This window comes from Pyrgilauda ruficollis, unplaced genomic scaffold (assembly GCF_017590135.1).
Source record: "Pyrgilauda ruficollis isolate IOZ18807 unplaced genomic scaffold, ASM1759013v1 scaffold36, whole genome shotgun sequence".
In the NCBI taxonomy this organism is placed as follows: Eukaryota; Metazoa; Chordata; class Aves; order Passeriformes; family Passeridae; genus Pyrgilauda; species Pyrgilauda ruficollis.
The window spans coordinates 4,812,019-4,818,018 of NW_024525045.1; positions in this window are offsets into that span (position 1 = coordinate 4,812,019).

Here is a 6,000-nt window from a genome sequence, read left to right on the forward strand (position 1 = left end):
AGGGTTGTTATCTCTCATGGTTACCTCCTTTCCCATCCCTACCAGTTGAACTGGAGAAAGAAAATGCTGCATTACAGAGGAGAATGTAAGTATTATTGTGCAAAGAAATTAAGATACAGCTCTCACAGCAATCCTTTATTCTCCACATTGCAGCTTTAGTGCTAAGGTATAAAGAGCTGTGTTCCTAGCAGAAGGTATGATCGCTGTGCTGGGGGCTGGGAGAGCTGTGACTATTGTGTCATTTCTGTGGGCTTAATGGCTAAACTTAATTGTGGATCGGCTGAGTTTTCCATGGTGAAGAGAGAGGGATGCCATTGCAGCTGGCAGGACTGGGAGACATGCAGCCTTTATCTGTGCAGGGTCTCCGTGCTGCCTGGAGGATGCTCTCTAAGAGCTCATGGACTGTGGTGATGCCCAGAGAGCAGATTTCTCATGAAACCTGGACACCACTTCGGTTTCATCCCCTGAACCACGGTTCCCACCTTAGCAAGCGGTTAACACCAAGAGCAGCTCTTGCCGTGCCGAGCCCACCCGCAGCCTTGCCGGGAGAGCATCCTTTGGTGCCCGCACGCACGGAAAGCGGCGTGGCCGCGCTGGCCCGGCCCGGGCTCCCCCCGGAGCCCCCCGTCCCCCTCGGTGCGCAGCCGTCCCGAGCAGCGGGGCCGAGCGCGGGCCGTGCCCGCGGCGCCTCTCGGCCGGCGCTGTCCCGGCGCGCACATGGCCAGCGCGGGCGGCGGGGGCGCGACGCTGCCCCGGGGAGGGTCGGCGGGCGGCCCCCGCCCCGCACACCTCCCCCGCGCGGGGGGAGCGGGAGGGAAACCCCCAGTTCCGCTTCCTGACGGCGCCGCGGCCCGGGCGGGGAGCGGCGGCCGGAGCGCGGGGCTGCCGGCGCCCATGGCCGGCGAGCGGCGAGCCGCTCCGCTCCGCTCCGCGCCTGCCCGCGCTACGGCCGGCGGCCGACAGCCCCCCCGGCGGCCCGGCATCCTCCCTTGGCCGGTTTTCTGTCCCTCCGGCTGAGCTCGGCGCACGCGGGTGAGGTGACAGCCGGAGCGGGACAGGCGCGGTGCCGGTGTGTGACAGTCACGTGAGGGTCGGTCCGCACAGCCCGCTGTCACCAGCGCTGCCGAGGAGCGCTGCGTGCGCTCCCGGTGATTTCCACTGGAAACCCCGCGCAAGAAGCCTCGAATGGAAACGCAGACCCTGTTCTTCCTATTTGAGTTCGCTTTTAAAATGCACGGCATGAGGCTTCAGGCCCCGTGTCTCGCCATCAGTGGAGTGTTCTCCTCCGTTACATAGGTGTACCTAAATCCTTAGCTGGTAGGCACAGATGGCAAATTGCTAGGGTTCACGAGCCTTTTCAAATCTTTAGGTATTTATGAGTCATTTATTAGCCATTTTGATATTAAGATTGCTTTGGACTTAAAGCTATGTGTTATGAGACTTACATGAGTCTTTAGATGATTAAACATATCATTTCTGTGAATCATTTAATTCAGATAAATATTTTGCTTTTCTAGTTTTTCAGGCAAGACAGCTCATGAAGTAGAGGGAAAGTTTTAAGTGAAAGGTCATCAGTCATCAGTTTACCCCACAGCAGTGCCTAGTTGTAATACATTCTCTCTGCATAAAACAGAAAGCAATTCTGCAAGAGTGTTCCCATAAAGTTCGTGGGCATTTTCCATCATCTGAGGGTCTTGCCCAGTACAAATGTTCAGCTGTGCTAAAGCGACTGCTGGGCTTAGACACAGCAGCCACTTCACAGTTCCTAGTTACCTCTACATCAAATCTGAGTTGTTTTCTTTACATGACTAGATTTGAAGTGCTTTTACATTCAGCTTTGAAGGTCTTCATAAAGTATTCCAAAACTCCTGATTTTTGAAAACTTAGAAGAAGTTACATGTCTCTCCTGACTTTCCACAAATGTTGTGCATGCTGTCAGCCTTTGTCAAATCCCAAAGCATCCCTACAGCTGCACCACCAACAGATTTACATGGTCCCACCTGCTGGGCACAGAGATCAGAATTTGGCTCATTATCAAACAGGATGCACTACACTGATGGAGTTTTGGTGGAAACACTCAAGGAACCATCATGATTGGTTTGGGCTCTGACCAGACACTGTGCTGAGTAGCTGTCCCCTAAGAGTCTATATTTCAGTTCAGGTACCAGCTAAACTATTGTATTGTCTCATTGCATCTTGGAATATTATAAATGAAGTTTTGTTAGCAATGTATTTTACTCTGCTGTGCCTTTGCAGCAAGAATGCAGAAACAAAACAGAATGAAACTGATGAAGCAAATCTGAAATTGATCATCTGTTTCCTTAGAGGACAGTGGTGTTTTTCATGTGTTGCTAACAAATCTTAGACTATCTTAATATAGCATTTAATTACTCCTCTTGTATTCAAATTGTATTTTATTCAATCTGTGTTTAAAACATCGCGACTTCAGTTCTAGGGTGACGAAAATCATCTGCCACTTCTGTGAGTCTTCTGTGAGACTTCCTGTTGACTGATGAAACACACTGATGCTGGATTTCATCAGGGCTTTTGATGCAATATCTGAGGCAAATACAGTCAGATCTGAAAAGATGGTCTTTGAAAGATACTGAAGTTAAAATGTGAAGATGCCAGACCGAATTCTGGTTTCAGTTATACCACTCAGTGGGATCACTTAGGGACTTCCAGATGTGTTTGATTCACCAGCAGGCACAATGGTTCTGAAGTCTGAGTTGCTTGCTGTGTTGAATATGTAGGGCTCTGGGGAGCTTGGTGAAGTTACCCTCTTTTTACCATATTTTTTTGGGTTGCCAGTAATGTTGCCTCTGAAAGGCAAAGTTTTATAAAATGACTTATGCTGGGCGTCTCATGACAGAGTACAGAGCTGCTCCCTTCAGGGTTAAATCTTCTCTACCTACATCAGCTAGACTGAGCAGAATTAACCATTGTATCTTGGCTGACAGGCAGATCTCTTGGCAGATGTGCCAGGTTGCAGTTTTGGGGCTGCCAGGTGGAGCTGTGGTGGTCTGTCCTGGGCAGTGATTGCTGCCTCTGGATCTGTAACACAGGATGCCAGGGTGGCAGCTCTGCTGAGGTGTGCTAGTTCCCTCTAGCCTGTGTGCCTTGCACTCAGGGATGCTGGGATGGCACAGCCATTGCAGTAAGGCTGTGTTTCTTTTGTAAACAAGTTCCACAGAACCTGAAATTTCTGGCTGAATTTCAACTGACATTTTGTACCAGAAGTGAATATTCCCACAAGAAAGAAAAATTGGGTGTATTCAGTGAGGTCTGTTGGTTCTCAGCACATCTTGCTCTTGATGCATCAGCACCTTATATTCCAGTTATACTAAATCTCATTTCTGTTGGAGTGTCCTGAAAGTTGGCTCAGCTGCTGTCAAAACTCTGCAAATAACTGGCAGCTACAAAGGAGGGAAAGCATAAATGTGTAATGTGTAAAGAGCAAAGAACTAAGCCTTCTGGTACTGCTTTTGTGTATGTCCTGTACTGAGTTGCAGCTGGACTTCTGCTGGTGACTTTTGGACAGCACCTGCTCTAGGTGCAACCCTTCAGTTCTGCAGGAGCATAGGGCTCAAATGTCTAAACTATCTCAGAAAAAAGTGTTGTGTCTTACAGCTCTTTACTGTTTTCATATAGATTGCTGCTACTTTTGTGTCCTTCACCTTTACTTTTGCTCATTTATTTATGTAATAGTTACTAGTGTTCAGCACACAAATCTGTTTGAAAAAAAAGAAGGTGCCATTATAATCAGGAAGAATGAGTTGGCAGAAGTAAGGATGTTTGTCATTTGGTGTTGTATAAGAGAGGAACTTCTGCAGTGCCCTGAAAGATAGAAGTGGAAATAGAGATGGAAGGTGGAATATATATGTGTATCTCACTGGTAGGGGGTAGTAACTGCAGAGTTTTGGCAGAAGTAACACATTCTACATTAATTACCCAGCTCTTCAGCAGGTGGCAGGAGTGGTGCTATCAGGTGTTAATGGTGTATGGCTGCACTTCAGCTTGTTTCCATTGCCTCCTTAAGCTTTCACGTAATAATGGCAATTCACCAAACTAGCTGGTGAAATAGATCAGCATCATCTAGAAGGTAAATAATTTATTGTATTTTGAAACTTTGATGTGAAATTCTTTGTCTCTTCTAATAGAGAACACTTGTTTGAAAGTTGCTTTATGAACACTTGCTGCCACTGTCCAGGAGAGCTGAATAGCTGTGCACAAGAAAGGGAAATTAATATGCCTGTTGCTTCCTTTGTGTCTCTCACTGCAGCAGTATTCTACTGGAAATTTTTTTAAATTAGGATGGGCCAGTCAGTTCTCCTAGAAATCAGCTTGCTAACTGCTCAGCTAGTACTGAACTTCATGTTATACTATTATTTTCAGATCTCAATTAATTTGGCTAAGTACTGCTGGCTGCAGTCCTCATCCTTTACATAGTGTTGTGACATTGCTTTTATAAAAGAGCTGTGGCAGGTCTTGCTCCTCATCTCTCTTCCGTCGTTAAACAAGTTAATAGCAGTCTGGAATTGGGCTGTTGCTCCACGTGTCTTTTTTTTGGCACAGGTTTCTTTCCATCCCACTGCAGCCAAGCACAGTCGTGGTGTCCAATCCCTCAGCACTGGCTCTCTCTCACGTGGAAGGCTGGATTATATGGCACTCTCTTCTGCACAGTATGGGTTCCTCTCCTTTTTACCTTCCTTGGAACCACCATAATTCCTCCCTGAAAGAACAGATCCCCTTAGTTTCCCATGTGTATTTCATGTGGTATGAACTTTACAAATAATAAATAACATCTCTGTTTATATTGTGGTTGTATATTTCTAGTTTTGTGTGGATATTGAACTGGTTTGTAACTTCAGTGGTGTGTTTCAGTCTCTCAAGAAGAGTGATGTGTGTGGTTTCCAGCCTCACAGGGAGCACCCACTGGTACCTGGATAATGATACCAGAGCTTGGACTGTGCCTACTCTGTGTGGCCTCTTCTCATTATGTGATTGGGCTTGCATGTTGGGAATGAAATATCACTGAAAACCCCATCTGTTGAGAGGGTACAGTGCTGCCTGAGCTACTTCAAAGACAGAAACTGCTCCGTGAAAGACTCCTTTCTCCTGAGGGTGTTCTGGTGTCTTCTGTTAGTGCAGGGTGAACCCAAGTAATGCATTTATAAAGGCAGTGAGTCTGTCGTGGTGTTGACCCAAAACAGACTTTGTGCTTGTACATAGGTGTACAGCCACTGTTTTCACACACCAGCCACTAGATCTTTTGTCTATTTCCCTGAGAAAAACCCCAAACTGGTGCAGTAATCTTAAGGGCATGTGCATACAGAGAAAGCCTCATCCTGGTCTAGTGGTTGTGAGAGTTTGTTCATGACACCAGTGTAAGGGAGTGTCACCTGCTGGAGCTGGAGTTCTGTTATGGCAGGCCTTGCATTTGAGACGAGTTAGGGTTTGCTCAGGGCAGACAAGTTGACAGGCATATTTAGAATGTTAACAACCTTGTGCAATGTTAAAATATTTTGTTTATATTTGTAATTTACTTGTGAGCCGTGTTCATGAATCTACACTGAAAAACTTACCTTTCATTTATAGCCTGTGTGACATCCCTTACTTGCTCAAGCACAATACCCACATTATTTGCAAGTAGTCTCCTTTATTAGCCATATTTTGCTGTTTTGAAGCATCTGACTAGTAATTCTGTAGATGTTTTTCAGCTGGGGTATCTCAAGAACACTTGGTCTGGCCCAGGAAAGGATCTGATTGCTTTCAGCTGGCTGCTGGAGCTCAGATGTAAGGGCAAATCAAGCAAAGGGTACAGGCAAGAATGCACTACTTGCACATTCTCCAGCTGCAAGGCTCCCTCCTCTGCAGGCAGACAAAAGGGGCAAAGTCTGCTTCTGAGCAATTCTAGGAACTTCATCTGGCACTGGGGATGAAATTGATGCAGAAATGAGGAAAAGGAGATAAGGGAACAGAGCCTCAGAGAGGGTGGAG